Below are 25,255 nucleotides of genomic sequence, written 5' to 3'. Positions count from 1 at the left end.
TAGAGTTAGAGGCACTGACGCATATAATCAAGCGAATAGCACATACACCCTAATGAAGTAGACTTGTATATAGTCTATACTCTCGAGATAACTAGCCACGTGTTTAAATGGCCGTATTTTTGTTTTTGTTGTGTAGAATAATTCCCTGATGAAGGCTTATGATTAAAGCCGAAATGCATTGGATACACAGTGAATAAGGATTCATATTGCGGAATATAAAGGAACAATGCAATTGTAAATAAAAGTAATAAATACTTTCATGTTTAAAGACAACAAAGGTGTGTTGTGAAGCATATTTGACAAAGTGGAATAACTTGTACAAACCCTAACATATAGGGACATAGGAAGTGACCGGAGGACGGCACCCCAATTGTAGGGGTACGCAGTTTATAAAATGACAAGAAACCCTATTTCTATACATTATTGTATGTGTGCTTTATAGTTTTATCAGTCAAACTATGCCTGTGCAAAGTTAGTGTTCATTTCAATGCAAAATGTGGAATACCTGTCTGTAAATGACCATGCCCAACTACCCCATGCTTTAGTAATATATTTATGCTCCAAAATTCATTACCAGCTTTATACACCATTACCGCTCTCTTGATTAATGGGCATGGCTTACCCGCTAGATTTGCTTAAAGGTGCGCCATGGCGCAAACAGTAAAAGTGAGCCCCATCTATAATAGGACCCCTGGGGCCATATTATAGAATACAGCGCACCCTCCTTGTTCAAAGAATCAATCAATTAGGGAATTGTGAAGCGTGCTGCTCACCTGTGAGGGTCTCAAGACACTGGGGGGGGGGGGGGGTGCAGCTCCAGGTCAGGCAGGTTTTGAGGCTCTTCCTGATGGTGTGCAGAGTAGGGAAGTGTCTGATGTTGAATGGGAGCTTGTTCCAGGCCCTCGCCACGACATAGGAGAAGGCTCTTCCACCAGCTCCGGTTCTGCAGATGCGCAAGGTTTCTGCTAGGGCAAGGTCGGAGAAGCGGAGGTTCTTTTGGGTACGTGGAAGGAAACTCTTTCGTTGAGGTATTTAGGTTTGGTGTTGTGGAGAGATTTGTAGGCGTGGGTAAGTAGTTTGAAGGTTACTCTCTTCTCGGTGTTCTGGATGGTCTGGAGTTTGCGTAGCACGGATTTGTTGATTCCAGCATAGAGGGCGTTTCCGTAGTCCAGTCTGCTTGTTATGAGTGCGTGGGTGACGGTCTTTCTGGCTTTGGGGAGGATCCATTGAAGGTCTTGCAAAGTATGCGGAGGGTGTTGGTCCGTGGGGATGTGGGGGGTTGCTGAAGGCGGTGGGCCACCAGGTGTTGTCCCAAGCTGAGGGGGTGGGTCCAAGCATGAGGACTTCTGTCTTCTCTGAGTTGAGCTTCAAACAGCTGCTGCTCATCCAGGCTGCGGTGTCTTTCATTCCTTCCTGGAAGCTGAGTCTGGTGGCTTCAGGGGTCTTCGTGAGGAAGTGGATGAGCTGGGTGTCGTCAGCGTAGGATACTATGCTGAGTCCATGCTGTCTGATGATCGGGGCGAGGGGGCCATGTAGATGTTGAAGAGCATGGGACTGAGAGATGATCCTTGGGGTACTCCGCAGTTGATCTCAGTGGGTTCAGAGAGGAAAGGTGGGAGTATGATCCTTTGGGTTCTGCCGGCAATGAAAGATCGGAGCCAGTCGAGGGCGGTTCCCTGTATACCGGCATCGTGGAGTCTGGCTGCGAGAGTGCCATGGAAGACAGTGTTGAAGGCTGCGGAGAGGTCTAGTAGGATGAGGGCCGCGATGTGGTCTTTGTCAAGGAGCGCGCGGATGTCGTCTGTGGTGACGAGGAGGGCAGTTTTTGTGCTGTGGTTACTGCGGAATCCAGATTGGGAAGAGTTGAGGATGGCATTCTCTTCAATGAAGTAGTCAGCTGGGCGTTGACAATGTTCTTGGTGACTTCGACTGTGAAGGGAAGGAGAGAGAAGGGTCAGTAGTTTTTCAGGTCTGTCGGGTCTGCAGAGGGTTTCTTGAGGAGGGGCTTGACTTCTGCGGATTTCCAGTCATTCAATCAACCAATCAATCAGTGGATTTGTAGAGTGTACTACTTACCCGCGAGGGTCTCAAGGCGCTGGGGGGGGGAGCAGCTGCTAGTGGTCAAAGAGTCAGGTCTTGAGTAGTCTATGAAGGTCTGCGGGTCTTCAGTTTGTCGTAGGAAGAGAGGGAGGGTGTTCCAAGTCTTGGCGGGGTGGTGGGAGAAGGACCTGCTCCCAGAAGTGGTTATGTGGATGCGTGGGACTGCGGCCAGAGACAGGTCGGTGGAGCGGAGTTTCCTGTTGGGTACGTAGAATGAGAGTCGGCTGTTGAGGTAGGCTGGGCCGGTGTTGTGGAGTGCCTTGTGTGCGTGGGTCAGGAGTTTGAAGGAGATTCTTCTGTCGACGGGGAGCCAGTGCAGGTTTCTCAGGTGGGGGGTGATGTGGTCTCGGCACGGGACGTCGAGGATGAGGTGTGCAGAGGTGTTCTGGATTCTTTGAAGTCTGTTGATGAGCTTGGATCGGGCTCCGGCGTAGAGGGCGTTTCCATAGTCGAGTCTGCTGCTGAGGAGGGCGTGGGTGACAGTTTTCCGTGTGTCTGTTGGGATCCATCTGTAGTAGTCATTGGGGAAAGTGCCAGATTTGAAGGTGGCATTGATTGTGCATCATAGTTTGGGCGCTATGATGGTGGGGGTCTGTGGAAGATGAGCAGGGGGCAGGGGTCCGTGGTGGCGCCTGACTGAGTACTCTTTATGGTTGTGGAGGTATCTTCGGTGCTGAGCAGGGTCCAGGCGGTGGTGGTGGGTTGGCTGTCATTGCTGGAGGAGAAGGTGGTTTCTGGAGTCTCTTAGCTGAAGTAGTCATAGAGGGCATTGATTTTCAGGTGGAAGTAGGAGCCGAGCTTGTTGCAGAGGTCCTTGGAGGGAGTGACATCCGTGGCTTTGCTGGGATGTTTGATGAATTGTTGCACTAAATTATGTTGAATGTGCTGCCTTAAGGGCTGATGCAAAGTCATGCTGCCCTGGGGGCAGCATATTCAAGTGAAATACAGAGCGGCTTTGAAGCAGCATCTCCAGTTTACTGTGCATGCAGCAACCTGCCTGCACTTTTAAGGGGATTAGAGATCCCTTTGCAGGCAGGTGCAATGAGTGACTGCACCCACCTGCAAGAGGATATCTGTGGGTCCATAGAACTCTCGTTCCCCCCTGTAGAGGGCTGCCATCAGAGGGTTCACTGACAGTGCACCACCTTTGAGTTGGTGGACTGTCAGTGCACCTCCTGACAGCTTCTTTGCCTTTGATCCCGCTGCTATAATACGGCCACCCAGCTATAATACGGCCACACCCGCATGCAAATGAGGGAACACCCTCTAGTGACAGGGCCGGGGCTATATGTGCACCAGAGCTTTCTGTATTACAGAAAGGGTGGCACAAGCATCTGCTGCCCTTTCTGTAATACCAAAATGCCCGGGGCACACAAAGTGGGTGAGCATATCGTTGCACCCCCGGGGCTCTTTTTGTATTATACGCCCCTGGCAGTTTACATGAATTATCAATTCTGCTCCATCTTATCACTGATGGTAAGCAGATATCCAAGTTAGCCATGATCACATCTCCACAAACTCTTTCTATATTGGTATTCTGAAAATGCTTTTAAAATGTCTTTGTGGTCCATAACGGTGTGCTACAAATCATTTTGGTTGATCTGAGACACTACAATGTCATACCCTATTGAGAGCTCTACATTAGCTTCTTGATGTAGCCAGGATTTTCTTCAGTGTAATGTGCACAATCCTTAAAATATTTTTTGACTTGTACAGATCCTTCTTGAAGAAACACCTTGACAGATGTTCTTGGTCTCCTCTGAGCTCTACTTATGCATTATGGGCATGTCGACTTGTCGGCAACAGCGGCAGATTGGTTACTCTTTCTCTGAGTTGGTCCCCATCCCTTTGATATTCCGCATCTCTTCAAGGAAATCCAATAATTTAAGCACTTACCCCAATTTTTTTGTAAAACATAGCTGTTTTCACTATTCATGGCTCAGCTACCTGGCAGGAATTTATCACACACTCTCTATTAGAAATCTCTCTGGGCATACATATGCTTTAGGAATACTAGTTAACAAAATAAAACCGACCATCAAAGTAGAAGTTGCTTCTTTACCAAAATTAAAGTGAAGTTACTTTTTCAGAGACTGATTCATGAGTGGACAACAAACCGATGAAGATCCCACTGCCATTGTAAGAAAGTTGCAATGTTGGTTCTAACAATGTATACACACAAATCTAGTAGAATTTTGGGCCACTATGCATGCACAGGAAACGGAAGCACAGAGCGTGAGAGAAGACAGTGCGAGAGAACAGGGCACATCAAACAAAGCAACATTCACCGTAAGTCATTACCTGATATCCCTACACACATACTACACTAAAGACCAGCAAATAAATATCATATTGAAAACAAAAAAAAACTCTTCTTTGCCTAAGACTATCACATTCACAACATTTGTAAGTATGTATGTATATGGTATTTCTATTGTGTAAACCTAGTAATTGCCATATTCCTTGGGACCATATACTACACCACAGCAAGTGTGCTACTCTCCTTCTCCTAAACAATTTCACCAAAATATATACACGCCATATTTTCATATTTAACATTTTTTGTTATCTTTTTTAGCACTACTCAAATCACTGAATTTCAAATAATCAGGAAATTAATGTCAGACATACTGTGCTGGCAGTGTGTGATCAGTATGCGGAAGTTGTGTAGATATCAGTCAGTCAAAGTTATAATTGTAAAAAACAGCCTGACTGATATTCTAATGCAAGGTCAAACCGTACTCCCATTTAACAACCTACACAATGAGAGGAACCTATCCCGGTTAAAAAGACTGTCTGTGAATGAAGCCGAGTAGATTATTTTTGTTCTTAAAGATATTTTTTTTTTAGTTTCTCTATAAATGCGGAAGATTTCCACATTACTGTGTAGCATTATCGCCGTGTGTTCCTCGTTGTTCTTTCGCACACGGTTTCTAAGCAACAAGCCCTTCCACTCTTCCAACCTCATCACCATCCTTATTATCGTCGCAGAACCATTCGAACAGGTGAGACAACCTTCATCTTAACTAATAACGGTGAGAATATTCTAGATACGTTTTATCTCCAATTTATTCTTATTATACAGTGCGCTTGCGATACTGCGGAAACCAGTAATTTTTTCTTTCATTGCACATTTTTTTTAATCTAAAAAAGCTTTAGGATTTTTGGAAAAGTGAAAGTAAGTCGACATGTTCTGTAACACTTCTTGTGATGTCCTCACAGCTCCTGAGTCGATCTGTGAAGAACATTTTTCAAAGATGCGCCATGGGTTATGACGGACTACATTTCAAAGTGACATCTTCTGCATAAACAGCCTAGACCTTTGGCTTTTCTGAGAGCAGTCCGACTGCTCAAATGAAGGGGGCTTAAATTAAAGACAAGCCTGCAATCACTTTATGGGTGAATAACATACACTGGTGCATTAAGAGTATGTGCGCAGCTGGAGATGGAATGGCCTGTTTATTTAATTAGTCTAAAACCTTTCAGGTTATAGATCATTACATTAGTCACCCCATTTATTAGGTTGACCTCTCCTATGAAACCATTAATTTCCTACAGCGCTAGCCATGTCAATTCCACTGTCACTTTTTCAGCAAGGGACCTATTCCTTTGTTTATGAGTTCTGGACAAACTCATTTCTTTTCAGTCTATGTGGATTCTTTTTGGACCCAATTCTATATTCAGGTATCTATTTTTATTTTTATTTAGCTTTTCGACAAGTTCAATTTCCATGTACATATGTGTAAATAACAACAGAATTTATTCGGGTATAGTTGAATAAATATCTTTCCGGGAAATTGGAAAGGATTAAATTTGCATATATTTGAAGGGTTGCAAAAATCAACCAAAAAAGGAATGAAACTAGAGATCATAATACCAACGATGACGATTTAGACTATGGCCCTATTACGAGTATGGAGGTCCCAAAAGCGCTGTACCCATGGTGGCAGTACAACCACTGCTTCTCTGGAGTCTGACCTACCGATTTCAGGTGTGGCGGCCGGACCACCACAAGCCCAAAGCAAGACCACCCCCACTGCTAGGATCCTGGATCCCGACAGGGAGCAATTGGGGGAAGTGGTTATCAATGGGGTCGGTGCCATTGCCAGTACTGCTGTGCTGATCATGATCTGTCTTTCCACTAACCTTTTCATGGCAGGATCACCGCCATACAAAGGTTGGCAGAAAGGCAAGGAAGGGCCCCAAATAGGGCCCCAGGATGAATTTACCCATGGGGGTGTGTGTATGGGGGTACATGTAGTGCCCCCTACTTTCACAGTCATGCATGCACTTTTTATCATTTGGGCTCTTCTGGTAAGCCCCAGTAATGATATGTTTTTCCTCTTCCAATGTGAATATTGCATATTATACATTATCATTACATCTCGACCACAAAAAAATGAGGAAGAATGACAGTAGCGGCTCCTGGAGGGAGTGGTGCGGGGTGGTGGTGTGGGGCAGGGGAGGACAGAGTGGGGGGTAGTAAACTACGGCACACAGCCAAACCGAGGTAAGTACATGAATAAATAAATAAAACAAATTACATTGCACATGCTGCAACGCCAAATGGCGATGCATTGACGCAATGTAGTTCTTTTAACAGGCAAATTGTTCCTTAGGACTCAAAGTTGAGGGAGAATCAGTGTCATTTTGAGGTGAGACAAAAGCTTTCCAAGACTTTTCCCTATCATTTTTTAAGAGCCATTGTCGGAGCCACTCACAATGTTAGCCTGGAGGCTTTGCAGTGATAGATACCCATCCACAATCTTGCAAATTTAAGTAGGCATCAAATGACACCATACAACACTGGATCCATTAAAAGTGCACTAATATGGAGTATAATATTTTGGTGCCACTTTGCTTTCATCTGATTTAGGTCCGGGGTGTACACTTTTTTAACTGAGTGGATTGTGGATCCACCATGTGCTCTGATTTTTATGGGAGCTTCTGGAAGGTGAAATTACTCCTAACAGATGCATGCTGGTGGGGCTGCAGGGCAGATGGGGCACCTGGTGGTTGTGGTCATTTGCCATGGTATCCTTCACAACCCTTGTTAGAAATGGGGATCTCTAGTTGGCAGTGGTGTACACCCTGTCCATGTAGGGACCCTACCTTCTAGTTAGGATGTGTAAATTACACACCTTAGTTTGCCTGTGGTCACCCTCTGGTAGCTTGGCACAGAGAAGTCAGGCTAAACTACAGAGGCAATGTGTAAAACATTTGTATATAACCCAAAGTAACACAGTGAAAACACCACAAATGGACACCACACAGTTTAGAAAAATAAAGAATATTTTTCTAAACCAAAGAAGAGCAAAACAACATATATCCAACATACAGATATCAAAATATGACTTTTAAAAGGTAAAATCAGTTCTGTACATAGAAACCTATACGCAGGGAATGTGATGCGTCGGTTCCTTGCTCCAGGGGAGGTGATGCATCGATTTCTTACTGTCATGCAGGGGAGGTGATGGGCCGGTTCCTTACTCGAGAGGATATGATGCGTCGGTTTCTGACTGCTTGGGGAGGTAATGCATCATGTTTTAGGTCTCGCCTATGCAGCCCGCATGCGCTGCATAGGAAAAATACCTTTTGAAATTGATTTGGTTTTGCGGCAAAAACATGCACGCGTTGCATTGCTTTGAATGGCAACACGTGCACGTTTGGCGATTCCCTTGCGGGAGCGAGCGGCACCATGTGTTAGCAATTATTGCGCTTGCTCCTGCAAGGTAAACGCTGCCTGCTCTCGGCCACACTCCCCTCACCCCCTACTTGGGCGAGGCGCTCATGCTTGTTTTTTTTGTCATCTCTCTTGATAATTCAGGGTACGCAGAACAACTGTTTACTTTATACCATATTTAGAATTATTAATATTTTATTTTTTTGCACTGTTGCTACGTTTGAAAAGTCATCTGTTTTTATTTTCCTCATTGTATTTGAGTGGTCCACAGGTGAGAAAACAGTTTACATACATACTGCACCCACAAGGCCTTGAAAGTTGGCTGGCACTATGAGAGTATTTTTAATGACGGCGCTTAGGAGTCCTAAAGTTAGGAGTCCCAACTTTACTACTCCTAAACTGGGAAAAATCCTAACTTTAAGACTTTCGGTATTCACAGAAGACATTTAGGAGTCCTAAAGTTAGGACTCCTAACTTCTGTGAATACCAAAATGAGTAAGTGCCTTCAGTGAATACCAAAGCGGTAGGATTTTGTCTTAAGTTAGTTCTGTGAATCAGGCCCATTGTTTCCGGGCTGTGAGCTTTATTTGCCATTGGTTTCGAGTGTAAAATAATTCTAGGTTCTATCTTACATGATTTCATTTTAACACATTACATTTTTAGTGCCATTTCTCCGAAAGGCTGATTGAAACTCTATACTGCAGAAGTGCCCATGCGATAACGTTTCCTCTCAAAGCACAATGCACTTTATTCTTTTTTGTCAGCTATGCTCCTATGCACAAAAGTGCTATTTGGTTCTATTTTGTGTTCATCTAGTATCTGATTATATAAGGAAGCTTTCGTTTTTTTGCAGCAATTAAGTAGCATGGAACTGTGTGCTGCTGTGGGAAATTTTGTTCACTGTGTGTTAGGGATTAGAAATAGATACCTGACTTGTAAAATTCTCTGTGGTCTGATTTTTAGGTTTTTATCTTCATGCATAGCTTATGAGATTTGTTTTTAGATATGAAATTTGTGTTAACCTTGAAGCTTTAAAATGTTTGTTTGTGAATTGTTGAATTTTCTATGTGTGTTTATGGCTTTTTAAGCCAAATGAAGCCTGATGACTACTCTTTACTGGCTTCAAGCATCCTGCTCACTAGTAACTTTAGCTACATCTTTGTTTGGTGGGGGTACTTGCCTGTCCTCAGCTCCAGCCTAAAGTTAGTAGTGGAGGCTTGCCTGTGGCTTCAATATTCATTGTTCCTGTGTGAAAAAGGTCTATAACTTGCAGATGCTGTCTGTAAGCCTCTGGCGACTTTAGTGAAGTTTTGTTTTTAACTTTATCTGCCACATACCTCTCACTTTTCGGGGCATGCTGTTAGACCATTTCCAAATCCCTGTAATCTGGATATCAGCATTAAAATAACCAGACATTATTTTTTTGAAGGAGGATGGTCATGCACAATAACATAATGGCTACTATTGAATGCAAATGAAAGCAATTTGGTTCTAAAGGGTTTAGAAGTAATACGACTTAACTTGGAAGGACGGGTTATTTTGCCTTAAAGTTTGAGTACCCTGCCTGAAGTAACACTCCATTTTGCCAATTTACTGATTTACTGTGGTGCTTCTTCTAATCCCATGCATGCCTGAGAATGGGCTTTTAACAAACAGCCCTCCCAGTCACGTTCTCCCAGTCGGTATTGTTACTCATTACACGTGCAACAACTGGACATTGTGAGAAAATTGGAGAAAAGTTAACTGACATTAGAAGTGTGGCATCACCAATGTATTCTTGTCCAGTCTGCAAACATCCTCTTCAAAAAAAACAACTTGACTGTTGCAAAGAAGACCAACAACAGCTCGAACTTACACGTGCATCCTGGCATCTGGGGGTAGACCTTTATACCTTAGAGAAGCCCTTAAAAATTTATCACAAGAGGCAATGGTAACATTTGGGAACATGCTTTATTGCACACATACTCTGGCACAGACATGCCAGCAATTCATTACCCATTGCTGTGTAACTAAAACCCTGTTTGATTTCTTTAAAGGCCAGATCAACACTAGTATTATTGTGTTCTTCACAAAGATTCATTGCTTGTCTTACACCAAAGGGTCAATTTGCTTTTCAGTATGCTTCAGTTACACAGCGATTGCCTGGGTTCCAGATATGATTTAAATTGCATGTGGTTTGCTTCCTGCTTTTGGAAGTTAGGATTAAAACGAATTTGTAAAGAGTGAAAAAGCATGTCTTACTATAGATAGGAGTACTAGGTCTTGCTTAGAGACCACTTTAGCTGTTAGTTGTTGAAAGACCTTTTGTAGTTAATACCCATACTTGAAGCAGGTGTTGGATCCGCCTAATCCAGATCACAGGTTGGCTTTTTTGTCAACCTAATCTTCTTGCTTTTTTTTGTTCCTCCCCTGGAGGATTTGCATCATTCACTTACTTGCATTCGGGGAACTTCTTTTTTTCTTTTGTTTTTTTGCACTACATGAGTGGATGTGTTTTCTTACTCTCTTCCCTGTGTGCTGTTTCTCCTGCTGTATACTGTTTTCATGTGCTGTGGTTGTCTCAATTTCCTCACCTTGTGTGTTGCTTCCTCTACCCATCTTCGTTTTGCTTTTTTAATACCCACCCCTCCCATTTCTACCCAGCCCCTTTACTCACAGCTCCTTGTCAGCATTTACTTTATCCCCCGCTACTTGCTGGCCCATTTATTTATTTTTACACTTTTTAAGTGAACCTGGCTGCTCCAAGTTTCTGCTAGGCCACTCTGTTTTGAAAAGGCATTTGAGGGAATAATTATAGTATTTTTAATTATCCAAGATGTGCAGCCACCATCATCGTTTACATAAATCAGCATGCTTGGGCTGCTGTATCGTCATGATGTATGCAGGCATATGCAGGACAAGGTATATGTATGCACACTATCTCGCAAAAATATTGCAGAGGCTGCACAGCATTAACAAAGCCAGTGTGAGACTTACTGGCTTTGGTGCTTTTAAAAATCTGTTTAGTGGGGAATATTGTTATTTGTTCCATATCACCTCCATTCTATGCTTACTATATGAAAACAAAAAGCAATAAATTGTATTTAAAGGGGAGGTTGGAGTTCAATTGTGTAAGGTAAGTAATCGTGTCTAAAATTCTATGATTATTAGGGCACTTCTGTGCTGAGTTCAACACACCTCTGAATAGTGCAGCTTTCATAAGTTTGCAGAGCTACTTGTAGTTCGTTACACACACACACACAAACATACTCACTCACCTACTCTCACTCTTTCAGCACGGTAAGGAAGCAAGCGGCACAGCTTCTTGGTTCCAATACATTCTTTTGATATTCATAATCTCCAAAGCGCAGACACACGTTTCAGCCGTAACTTTCACCAGGGTCATAGAGTTACAGTGTACAGGATATCAATTTAAAGAGACAAACCCTCACCCCATCACTGTTGCAATAAAAACAAGCATTGGCATAGCCAATAGGTCTCGCCTTTAGGACCTTACAAGTGTTTAGCCATGCAACAGGTGATGTTGTTACACCAAGGATATTGTACTGCATAACTAAATACTTATAAGGTTCCAAAGGGTGAACGACCAAAATGTAGAATCCAAAATATAGACAGGACAGAATATCGACTCTAAAATATAGATAGGACAGAATATCGAATTACCAAAATATAGATAGGTCAGAATATTGAATTTGGGGTAGGAAATATCGATTTCCATAATATCGAATTTAAAATATCGTATTCCATAATATCGATTTTTTTTGGCGTTATGTATGGTAGTATATGTGTTAAAATTATGTATTCATTTTGTAATGTATGTTTAATTTTTTTTATAATAATGAATGTTATGTGATTTAATTTTTGCGTAATTTAATTCCGGGTTGTGGGTTTATAGGGGAATAGGGTGGGAAGTAATTTAATTATAGTAAATTAAGTATTAATTTTTATTTATATGTATTGATAATTAATTGATTGATAAGTATTAATTGGTAATGAATTTGTATTAATTGGTAATTAATTTGTATTAATCGGTAATACATTTTTATTAATTTATTAATTGATAATTATGGTAATTGTATTATTTATTTGGAGCGGGTTGTGGGTTTATAGGGGAATAGAGTGGTAAGCAATTTAATGGTAATAAATATAATATTTTTATTTATGCTTGATAATTAATTAATTGGTTATTAATATTTATTAATTGGTAATTAATTTTAATTAATTTGCCATTTATCCAATGTTTTCCCTACTGTTGCACTCTCTGCAGTGGGAATAGTAATTTTTACCCTCCCGCTATCCAACGCTTTCCCTACTGTTGCACTCTTTGGCATGGGAATAGTAATTTTTACCTCTACGCTATCCAACGTTTTCCCTACTGTTGCACTCACTTGAGTGGGAGTAGTAATGTTTACCCCTACACTATCCAACGTTTTCCCTACTGTTGCAGTCACTGGAGTGGGAATAGTAATTTTTACCCTGTCGCTATCTAACGCTTTCCCTACTGTTGCACTTTTTGGAGTGGGAATAGTAAGCACTCTTTGGAGTGGGAATAGTAATTTTTACCCCTACGCTATCCAATGCTTTCTCTACTGTTGTACTCACTGAAGTAGGAATAGTATTTGTTACCCCTACGCTATCCAACACTTTCCTTACTGTTGCACTCACTGGAGTGGGAATAGTAATTTTTACACCCTCACTATCTAACAAAATCATTTTAAGCTTTTGTGCATTATTTTAAGTATGTTTTATTTAAATGTTTTTAATATTTATTTACTTTTATATTATTATTATTATTATTACATTAAAAAAATTCCATATTTTAGTTAAGTATATTTTAGCATTCTATATTTTGGATTCGATATTTTAGTACTTACCTGTTTGTAGATAGGGATTCCATATTCTGTACTTCAATACTTTGGAGTCGATATTTTGGGCATTCTATATTATGTCGCTCGATATTTAGTCACTGAACCGTTCCAAAGGCGAGACCTATTGGCTATGCCAATGCTTGTTGTTAGTGCTCTTTACAAATAAAACACAACTTAAACAATCCTCTTCCTCAATTTCTCACCTATACCATCGGCACTGGAAGTAGGGCTGTGGGATGGGAGGGGGCTGCTGAATCACTACTAAAATAACTGCTAGAGTTCAGAAGTGAATGAGGAATAAACAGGTCTTTCAATTTGGTTTTGATCATGTACTATTTGCTGTGCCTTCAAAGAGGGGTAAAATGCAAGCTCTGTCTCCCAGGGTGCTTGGCGTTTACTTTCTCCATTGCAAAGCAAGAGGATTTATGTGACAATCTTGCTGGGTATGAGAATGTAAAATGTCTGTAGGATGTTACTTTTTCTAGAACACATCAAAAATGTAAATAGATGTAAATGAACAGCAGAAATATTTCAGAATATATCGGAATTAGGAAATCACAAATCAAGTACTCTTGTATTTCTGAAGTGTGGTGGAAACATATTATAATAGAATCAAAACAAATCCATACACTAGGGGGTCGATTCCGATTCGGGAAAATGCGCTCTGAATAGCTGTATGGAGCGTTTTCCCGTACGAATCGTACCCTTCAACCTCCCCCGTACGTATGATGAAGTACGATTCGTACCAGGAGCAGGACTCTGTACGAATCGCACAAAGACCGTACGACTCTATTCTCTGCACGATTCTCCCTCGGAACCCGCTGTACGTGACATCCGTACGGTTCGAAGCAGGTTTTCCCGACAAAGCAAGTACGATTTGCACCGTATGACGCTTTTTTTATGGGAGCCCAAAACGTCCGGAGAAGCAGAGTATACCTCGAAATAGGTACGGAACGCCCCCCCCCGGATATGGTGTGTACACCCCATGTCTGCAGGGGTACGGTGCATACCCCTGCGATCATGGGGTGTATGCACCGTACCCCACGATCATGGGGTGTACGCACCGTACCCCATGATCGCAGGGTGTACGGTTAGTATACCCTGTGATCATGGGGTACAGTGCGAACACCCCATGATCACAGGGGTATGCACTATACCCCTGTGATCATGGGGTGTACGCACTGTACGGTGTGTATGTGATTGTTTGGTTGTCCCTACGAATCGCCCTTACCTGACGTGGACAGTACGAATCGCGTCCTCATTCCCCGGTCCGGATAGTACTCGTCTGGTCGTACAGCATGTTTACGGATCATACGGTTCACTGTGAGGGTTCTGTGTCGTATGGTTTCAGCCTTGCAATTCATACGGTTTGCGACGATTCGGACGGATTGACGAGATACGGATCGTGCTGCGTGATTCGGACGGACGTGTATGAATCGTACGGAGAGGGCACCGGATACGATTCGGACGGACGCTTTTTTCCCAAATCGGAATCGGCCCCCAGGTGATACAGGGTTTCACACATTATCATTTGTGCGCTGTAAAGCTCACTTCCGCAAGGGAATCGCCAAACGTACACGCGTTGCCATTGAAAGCAATGCAATGCGTGCACGTTTTTGGCAGCCAAACTGAATCAATGGCTAATGGTCTTTTCCCTATGCAGTGCATGCGTGCTGCGTAGGCAAGACCTAACTACTGGGCTGCTCAGACATTTCTTCATTTTGTCCCACATTGTCCACCATTTTCTGTTTCACAAAAGTTGCTCAAAACAACTATAGACTAATTAGAAATAACATGAAACACATATATATTTGTTTACAGCAGATAGGTCGTGTCAAAGCTTAATTCATGATCTTACGGTAAAGTACCTGAACGATTTTAACATGCGTTACAAAGGCAACCTCAACCCATGAGTTTTGAATGCTAGCGATGATGCTTGTTCTTCAAGTGAGTTCACAGTCATGATATATCTTTGACAGGTGTAGTGAAGCATGAACGGATGATCCATTATTCCCTTTGTGTGGGATATGTTATATATGTCTCACCAACCATATGTAATTTTCAGGTTTTAGATTTAATGCATGCCTCAATTCCACTCTGTCTCCAATCTTTTGATTAGTTTAAGAAGAATATACTGTTGGGTACACTTATCTGTCTGGATACAATTCCAAGCATGAACGCATCATGTAGTGGGATTTGAATGCAGTTTCTTTAATTTGTGGATCCTTGTGAAGTACAGGTCCCTAAATCTATTCCAAAAACATGCTGCTATGTGCCACCAATATTGTATTGCGGTCTCCTTGACATGCATCTTGTTTTAAAGTGCAAGTATGGATGCCTAAACTATAACTAGGGTGAGATGTTGCTCTCATCGTCCTCGTGTTTACTATTCTATTTCAATATTGTGTATACAGAGTATGTTCCTTTAGGCTAAAGTGCACGCACATTTTCCAGTATTGCAAAATAAGACTATAGGGGTTTCCATCACTATATTGTTGCATATACTGTCTATTATTGCACATGATTCTTATTATTGGAGCTGTTATGAGGGTTTCAGTCTGTTCTACCAAAGTGCAACTGCCCAGTACACCATTCATTTGGAGTGGTTTGTCTCTTTCTATTTCAGGCTAGAATACCATCCCACATGAATTTGCAAAATCTGCATCTAAAATTACAAACAGTACTTGACATGTTTTCTTAAAGTGCTTGCTCAAAACATACTGTCACCTTACATAAAGAACACTGTTCTGTCAATAGCATGCAGTAGCATGTCATCCCACAGTATAGTGCAATATTTGCATCTAGAATTACAAATAGTATTTGGCATGTTTTCTTAAAGTTTTAGTGCAAGACTTAATGCTGGCTTATGTAAATGCAAAAGCACATCATCCCATAGTATTAGGGAAAATCCCACTCTAGAATTATATACAGTACTTTGCATGGTTTCCTGAAGTGCTGGTGCTAAACATAGTCAGTTTATGTAAAGAATACTGTTCTGTCAACATTAGCATATGATCCTACATATCAGACCATCCTTCATATCCGAAGATATTTTTCAGTTTTTTTGTTTTTGTTTGGTGTGGCGCACCACTTGCTGTCTTCATAGTAAACGAAGTGAAAGCAGACTGCACTATTTAGTGTAGTCTGCTTTTACTTTTATCAGTGCTTGGGGGATTGTAACTATGCCCCCCTGTGAACTGATCTATGCGGGAGGGATGTATGACATTACAACGCAGGCTATTACAACGCCTGCCTTTACAACACGGTTTTTACATCGCATACCATTACAACGCATAATGCTTCTGGGTGCTGGATAGTGAATAGTTTAATTTACTATTCCAACTCCAGTCCCCGTGGACACTAGGGAAGGTTATTGGATAGTAAATTAACCTATTCCCTATCCTATAGCGCCCCCCAGAGCAATGCGTTGCAATAGTTTGCGTTGTAATGGTTGCGTTGTAATGGTAGTGCGTTGTAAAAGTTTCGTTGTAAGTGATGTTTCCCATGCGGGAGAGGTAGCACTGGATAACAAACAGTTCTTCACCGCCAATATGCTAGCCAGAAGCAGGTGGGGGCCAGAAAGCACACTACAGCACAAAGGGTTGGTTCAAAAGGAGGTTGGAGATAGCCGCCTCTGGCATCAGGACATGCACCCAAAAGGAACTTTATGCGGCTTCCCTCCTGGGTTACAGATTTGGGGGAATTTACCACAAATGTAATTTTTTACCATTATTCCTAAACTCCGTTTCTTGAAGATCTCCTTCATACCTGCTTTTTATTCATAAGATTTTTTCACATTAATTGAAACATAGTATGTACACAATGATGAAAAATGGTTATAAGTTGCTTCCCAGTTGTTTGCTGTATGTATTATACCTTTTGGACAGCCAATAAACACTAGACTAGAAGAGTCTTATAGACAATGGGTATATTACTTTTGTAAATTGGCCATGAGGCCCAAAAATTACAAATGAAAACATCACCAGTTGATATATAATTCTTTTTTGCTACTCAATTTTTTTATTTAGTCTATTCTTTATATATATTTATGATAGCAAGACCACTGAGTCATTGTCAGTGAAATTGCTCTCCCTCCCTCGCAGCTCCACCATTAAGTGAGGTCTTCCCCCGAACCCCTGCACTCTCGAGTGTTGGTGTTTGAGGCCCTCCTCCACCCGCAGATTTCACCTGCGCCTCATTCCTGGTGGTCCAGTGGACCTCTGTCTCCATTCTCTTGCCCCGCTTTTTCTCTCCTTTTTTACTCGTTTTTTCCTTCACTTCTATCTCCCCCTTCACTCTCCTTCTTTCGTTTCCCCCTCATTTCAAGCTCCCCCTTCACTCTCATGTGTCTTTCCTCCGTTTTTCACTCGTTTTTTACCCTCATCTTAATCTCCACCTTTCACTCTCCTGTGTCCTCTGTGTTTTTACTCCACTTTTTCTTGCACTTTTGCTGCCTTATTTGCACTTTTCTCTCTCTTTTTGCCTTTTTCCTTTTGCCTTTTTTAGCCAGTTTTTCCCCGCCACTGCTGCCTCCGCAGCCCCTTCCCCCCAGCACGACCAGTGCAACCGGCCCAATCCAGCTCCCCTCCCCGCTCCCACCTCCCAGCTGTCCAGACCTCCCCGACCCCTACTTAATAGCGGCCACTGCGTGGCCGTGCAGCGTCCGTGCCGCCGGGGCGCCAAAGGCAAGCCCGTCTGCGACCCAACTGCGTCGAGCGCCAGGAACCCTGGATCTCTGCATTGCCAACGTTATGATTCAGCGGCGCTCCACGCTCTCAACCCAGGCCGCAACAACAACTGCAAGCTAGCATCACCAGCCTTGGAAAAAGACAAATCTTTATTTTTGCATAGAGAAAATGATCTTGTTGAAGCAGGCTTTAAACTAAGCACATCTCTCCTGAGGAAATTAATGTAAATGAACAGAAAAGAATTACATACAAGGCCTATAGATATCGTTTTTTGAGATGCAGAAAGTCTTATCATGGATATTGCTAAGTTAGGAAACTACATTTACAACATTAGAATCAATATCTGCTATGGTGATTTGGTCTACACTAGAATATGCATTCTTTACCTTACATTGTGTTTGTAAGATTACATGATTACAGTATATTCCAAAACAGTCTCCTCAATGTTCCACAAACATTTCCAGTTTGAAAGTTGCTAACTTCTTAAACTTCCTGTCTTACAGCGCTGGTTGATTAAATGACTGGCCCGGTTCAGAGGTTGGGCACGCTTGGTTAGATGCACGGCAGCTGGGCTGTGTACCAGAAACACCCTTCTCATCTTAGAAGTTACTTTCTTTCCACTTTCCCCACAAACTGCCGGATGTCTGCGGCCAGAATTTCTGGTTGCTCAAAAGCTGTGAAGTGGCCACCACGGGGCATGTCGGTGAATGAGACGATATTCGTGAATTTCTTCTCCGCCCACGCGGGAGGTGCGTGTACCAGTTCCTTGGGGAACGATGCAACTCCAGTTGGTACTTTTACTTTAACTCGCTCATGCTTCTTGTGACCAAGACCGTCTCCCAGGTTCTCCTTATAGAAACGCACGGAGGAGACGATGGAGCCCGAAACCCAGTATATCATAATACAGGTTAAAAGTTCGTCCAGAGAGTAGTTCCGTTCTAGCCCCCCGTCCTCCAAATTGCGAAACTCTAGATTGGTCCAGGTAGAAAACTTTTCCAAAATGTACGCAGCTGGTCCAACCGGGGAGCTGTTTAACCCAATACCAGCAGTGTCGGGCATCGTCGCCTGAATATGCATGTAGCCGCTCTCCTTCACAATGTGAAACAACACTTTCTCCATAAAAGGGAACATCCGCTGGACATCCACATCTCGCAACCCAAAGAGCCCAGGGAAGTATTTCCCGAACAAGATAGAGAAGAACTGAGATGGCCCCTGTGGGACGAAGACCATATTCAAGTGGAGGCCTTTGACATGACTGGGGGCTATTTGGGAAAGGTTGGTGCAGACCAAGGATCCCCAGTCTCCGCCTTGAGCATAAAACTCACGAAATACCAGCCTCATCATCATTTTGTAGAATATGCGGGCCACCGCCACGGATTCACATCCTTTCTTGTGAGAAGCTTCTGAGAAGCCATAGCCAGGAATGGATGGACAGATGACCTCAAAGATGTGCTCATCGCTCAGACCATGGCTGGATGGATCCGTTAGGAGAGGGATAATTTTGTAAAACTCGTAGAATGAGCCTGGCCATCCATGGACCATTAGCAGCGGCTTAGCAGTGCGTCCCGCAGGTAAGTGAGGTGGTTTCACATGGATGAAATGGATTACAAGGCCTTCTATTTTCGTTTTAGAATGTGGGTACTTGTTGAGAATTTCCACTTGTTTTTGCCAGCTGTACTGATTTCGCCAATATGAAGCCACTTTTTGGAGGTAAGTCAAGTTAAACCCGTAGTGGAAGTGTATGTCTTCCAGCGGCGTGGTCCATCTGGTCTGGTCAATTCATGCATGGAGATCTTTTAACATCTCTTCGGATACTTTGATTTTAAAAGGGCGCACGGATTTATCTTCTTCCGTTTCCGGTTCCTCCCCTGCTCCCCACCATCCGTCCTCCATTTCCATCGTTTCCTCCTTCTTCTTGAACATATAATGGTAGATGAGGGCCCCCAGCACCAGGGCCAAGGCAATTTCAAGCAACATGATGGCCTGGCTAGAAGAGATCTACAAACACAGCCCGCTGCAGCCCCTTCTCAGCTCAAGACTGGCTTCCCTCTGTCCCAGACTCTGCTGGAAGCTTCAGGTCCGACCGGCTCCGATGCACCAGCCTACACCCACGGACCCTTCAGCTGTCACCGCTGCCGGCACACCAGCAGCACTGCCAAGACCACTGACCCAGCGCAATCCACCCGCAAGCAAACAACCGAACCGAAGACCCTGCAATGCATCCTCCTCAACGTCCGATACCTCCACAAACACACCACTGAAATCTGGGACCTCCTCGACAGCACTACCCTGGACGTAGCATTCTTTACCGAAACCTGGACCAACACCACCTCGGGACCGGACATTGCCATCGCCATGCCCCAAGGATACATGATCTCCAGGAAGCACCGCCCCACCCATCCTGGAGGAGGAATCACCATCGTCCACAAATCCACCCTCCGCCTGAGCACACTCCCCGACGAGCCCACAGACCTGATGGAACACCTTCACTTCAAGATACTGGCCAGCCCTACCTCCACCCTGCCTGGAACCCTCATCTACCGACCCCCTGGACCCCGCTGATTTATCACCAACTCCATCACGGACATCATCTCCCCGCATGCCATCGCATCCACCAACTACACCCTACTGGGAGACCTCAACTTCCACCTCGACAACCAACTGGACCCCAGCACCACATCCCTCCTGGACAACCTCGACAGCATTGGACTCTGCCAGATCATGACCGAACCCACGCACACCCTCAACCCCCTCTTCACAACAGGAAACTCCATCACCTTCAGCCACACCACCGAACTCCCATGAGTTCACCTTCAGAACACCCACCATCCACAGACACCAGCACCTGCTCCCACGAAGAAATTGGACCAGAATCAGCGACGACCAGCTAATCTCATCACTCAGCAACTCCACCCCAACCATCCTGGAAAACGACGACGCCAACACTGCAGCCCGAGCCCTGCACAAATGGATCTCCAACAGTGCCAACACCATAGCCCCCCTCAAGAAAAACAACAACACCCACGCCAAGAAAGTTTGATGGTTCACCGCCAAATTTCGAGAGTCCAGGCGCACTTGCCGCTGCCTCGAAAATACCTGGAGGAACACCAAATTCACAGAAGCCCACAACAACTTCAGAGCTGCCTCCAACACCCACCACCAACTCATCAGAAAAACAAGGAAAACAACGATTGAAGACAGAATCTCCACTCATGCACACAACAGCAAAGAGATCTTCAACATCATCAAGGAGTTCGCCCAACCCACCAGCGAGTCCACCGATATCCCTCCCTCACAAGACCTCTGCGGCAAACTCAGCATCTTTTTCCACCACAAAATCAAGAGCATCTACGACAACTTTGACGAAGACAACCAACACACTGAAGCCTCACCAACCAACCCCGACACCCTGAAGGCAGCAATCGACAACTGGGCATGCCCTCACCTCCGAAGACACACTGAAGATGATGAAGTCAATCCACTCCGGGGCCCCCACGGATCCCTGCCCCCACCACTTTTTCAACAGAGCTGCCGACACCATCTCACCGATGCTCTGCCACAACATCAACCGCTCCCTGGCAACCGCCTCGTTCCCTGACGACTGGAAATACGCTGAGATCAACCCCTCCTGAAGAAACCTCGGCGGACCCCAACGACCTCAAAAACTACAGACCCATCTCCCTGCTTCCCTTCCCAGTAAAAGTCATCGAGAAAGCCATCAACAGCCAACTTGCCACATTCATCGAAGAGCACAACATGCTCAACTCCTCCCAATCCGGCTTCAGAAAAAAACACAGTACGAAAACCGCCTTCCTTGCTGCAACAGACGACATCTGTACCTTACTAGACGAAGGAGAAACAGCAGCCCTCATCCAACTTGACCTCTCAGCGGCATTCGACACAGTCTCTCACCACACCCTAATACGCAGACTCCACGATGCAGGGATCCAAGACAAGGCCACCGACTGGATCTGCTCCTTCTTCTCCAGCAGAACGCAGCGGGTCAGACTCCCCCTTTCCTCTCAGATCCTACACCTACCACCTGCGGAGTCCCCCAGGGGTCCTCCCTCAGCCCTATGCTCTTCAACTTCTACATGGCTCCTCTCGCACCCATCATCAGAAACTATGGACTCAACATTGTGTCATACGCAGACGACACCCAACTCATCCTCTCCCTATCCAACGAACCCAACACTGCCAGACACAACTTTCTAGAAGGCATTGAAGACGTCGCCAAATGGATGAAAAACAGCTGCCTACAACTAAACACAAACAAAACAGAAGTACTCGTCATGGGCCCAAACCCAGATGCCTGGAACGACACCTGGTGGCCCCCCCGCCTCGGAAGTCCGCCCACCCCCACGGACCACGCACGAAACTTGGGAATCATCCTGGACTCAGAACTCAAAATGGACCGCCAGATCAATTCTGTCTTGTCCTCCTGCTTCCACACCATCCGGCTCCTATGTAAGACCTTCAAATGGATCCCCCTCTAACACAGAAAGACCGTCACACATGCCCTGGTCACCAGCAGTCTCGACTACGGCAATGCACTCTATGCCGGAATATACAAAAACCTCACCCGCAAGCTACAGAACATCCAAAACGCTGCCACAAGACTAGTCCTCAACCTGCCAAGCCACTGCTACATCTCCCAGCACCTGTGCACACTCCACTGGCTCCCCATCAAAGCTAGAGTCACCTTCAAGATGCTAACCCATGCTCACAAGGCCCTCCACGACACCGGACCAGCATACCTGAACAGCCGACTCAAATTCCACACACCCCAAAGGACCCTACGATCAGACCAGCTCTCCTACGTTATGGTCCCCCGCATCAGAAAGACCAGATCGGGAGGCCGCTCCTTCTCCTTCCGTGCGACCAGTGCCTGGAACGACCTTTCCTTCGACCTCAACCAGATAACATCGCTCCCCATCTTCGCAAGAAACCTCAAAACCTGGCTCTTCGACAGACCCCCTTCTTGATGGAATGGAACCTGCAAAACCCCCCAAACCTCAGTGCCTTGAGACCCTTACGGGTAAGTAGTTGTGCTTAACAAACACCTGATTTGATTTGATTTGATAATTTTCTTTTAGGATAGCTTGCTGAATCCCGAATTTCGTTCTACTTATCAGAAATGTATAGCTTTCCGCATTCAACCTTGGGTTTTACGGCTGTATCCACCACAAACTAAAAGTAGCTTGAAAGACACAAACAATAGGAAAAATGGACTAACATCACCTAACCTCGCATTTCTGGAAAACGGCGATGTTGGCACAGAAAACCTTTTGTTCATAAAATCTTTTTACAAAAAAAAATACACTTTTTTTGCGCACTTCTATTTCTTGCTTCATGTCTGCGATGGCCACAAACCCTGGGTACTTCTAGAATCCCTAATATAGAGTGAAAACAAAAGTCACATTTGGCCTGAATGCATTTTGCGAAAAGAAGTTATGGAGTGTCAAGTACAAAGTGCTCCAAGCGTTAAAAGGCTCAGCAGCAGGGCAGGAGTGAAAAGCCTAAGCAGCAATGGAACTGGTATTCCATTCAAAGGTACACGGCAAGCAATCAGGGTAATTAATTTGGTGTAACATCCACAGTTGTAGTGGCACCAAGTAATAACCGGTCTAGCCTCTCCAGAAATCCCATGTTAAGTGGAATTCATTTCTTCATACCGATCACTCCTTTTGCTTTATGGGCGTACGATTTGTCTCCAATGTATCACATTAATTAGTTTTGGTGGACGTTTTATGCAATTAGGCAGTCTTGGCAATTGCCCATCTGATTACAACAGACATGCACATAATTGTCAGTATAACATATATAACCTTCCATCCTACAGCTATCCTCTGTTTAGTCCACATAATTTGAAGAGGTACTCTATTATATGGGAAAAGGGACAGGGTTACACAGTAGAATCACTAATGGAAAAAGTCTCCCTTTGCTCTCCCAGCATACTTCAACTTTTATCCATCATTCAAACTAATTACTAATTGAGAGAGAAAATCTATATCGCTCACCGTTATTCAAAAGTTAACACTAAACCCTGATACCTGTATTCATGTAAAAAAGTCAGATTTATGACATATTTTGTGTTGTAATATATAAAATACAAAGTCAAGACATCATTTTTTGTTTCTTCATATATCAAATTCTCTAGAGTGTATTTTCCTCAAGGATATCAGTTTTCAATGTAATAACTCATCATTCAGTAACACAATATTAAAATTCAATAGCTTTAAAAAATCAATTAAAAAGAAAAAACTTGCTTATACAATATCGCATTATATCCAAATTCTTAGCAAATGAAAAATTGTCTGTGGCGTTTCAGGTGTATCGACTAATCTCTCCTTCAGGACAAACAGAAATATTAAGAACACGAACCAATCTGAAAAATGAGATTAAAAACACTATACATATATCATAAATCACTACATTAAATATGACCAATTTAAAAATCCATGTTAAAAGTGCATAAAATCCCCATCTAACAATCACTCATACACATTTATTCATTATAATTTAGGATTTTTATCTCTGTTGGTTATAATATTAATAAACCAACCCCAAACAGTGCAATCTTTTTTTGTTTTAAATCTAAGGGGCATTCTTTATGTGTTAGGAGATTTTAAATTTCAAATATTCAGGCTTATACAATATATTTGGGAGTAGCCATATATGAATGCAATGTTATCAAGGACTGACTATGTCCTCACCTAAAATACAACTATCTGTCATATTTTATATATGGGATCCTTTAATAACCCATGTTATTTTCTAAGCTTCGGTTAGATTTAATCCTCACTTTAAGTATAGTCTTTCTGTCGTTAGTTTCTCTAATAGAAAAATAACTTATAATTCTATGATATAAAATGCCCATGTGTATATGTGGCTCTTTTCTGCCGTCAACCTTTCACTAATGAGATCATCAATGGTTTATTTCTCGTTTCAGGACATGTAATTAAGTAATCTCTATGATGTTTCAATCAACCTCCTATTTAAATATAGAGAAAGATTAATCTTTTTTTATATCCTTTTATTTTGAAAAAAAAAAAAAGAATTCCAATATTATACATTCATCTACAACCACTCAGAGTTCTTTCTCCCTTTTTTTTCAAAACCTTTATTTATAAATGAAAACCAGGCACATTTAATGGTTCTTTACAGGTATCATTGAACAAATACAGTCAAGACAGTATACATGCTGTGTCACCTTCTACAGATATTATAGAAATGGATACACCTGATCGATTGCATATAAGTCGTTACCACATTCAATGTTACTGGCAGTTGATTATTCCAGTTCTTGAGTTATGGGAGGTAGTTCGCAAATATCTCCTCTATATGTGTTCCATTTTTTTAATCCATTTCCTGGGACAACCCCTATGTATGTACACAGTTTTAACCGCCACCATGCCGTATCCATATCCCTGCACCATTCTGTGAGTGTGGGGGTGGTTGCCCCACCCCAGTGTCTAGCAATATTTCTTTCCTACCTCAATTTTTAGGTCTTGCCTACGCAGTGCACATGCACTGCATAGGAGACTTTTAGCCGTTGTGCAGCTCTTTTTCCAAGCACATAATCGTGCTTGTGTCGGCATATGCCTTGCGGGAGTGTGCAGTGGCGCTCCACAAGCACGAGTATGTGCTTCGAAAAACAACAGACTGTGCGCGCATACACGCAGCACTCCCGGGCACTCTCTCTCTCGCGTTTGATTTCACTTTGTCGTTTAGCGCTTGTTAGTTTGGCTTGTACGACGCTAGGGAAGGTGCTATTACAGCATGTCAGCATTGGACGTGAACACCGACAGCTCTTGCAGTTCGCGTTTTCAAGTGTTTTACTGGAGTAGCTGTTTTTTTGTCACAGCAAAATATTAATTTGACATGAGTGATCCTTGAAGCACTAGCTTTTGTCA

General features: G+C 43.4%; 1 pseudogene; it reads right to left on the bottom strand.

The window, feature by feature from the left end:
• Window positions 1-17,826: 17,826 nt before the first annotated feature.
• Window positions 17,827-19,432, bottom strand: LOC144821288 (epoxide hydrolase 1 pseudogene; annotated as a pseudogene).
• Between the last annotated feature and the right edge of the window lie 5,823 nt (window positions 19,433-25,255).

This window comes from Lissotriton helveticus, chromosome 2_2, assembly GCF_964261635.1.
Source record: "Lissotriton helveticus chromosome 2_2, aLisHel1.1, whole genome shotgun sequence".
NCBI classification, from domain to species: Eukaryota; Metazoa; Chordata; class Amphibia; order Caudata; family Salamandridae; genus Lissotriton; species Lissotriton helveticus.
Note: the sequence above shows the minus strand (reverse complement) of the source record. Positions and strands in the feature narration are given on the sequence as shown.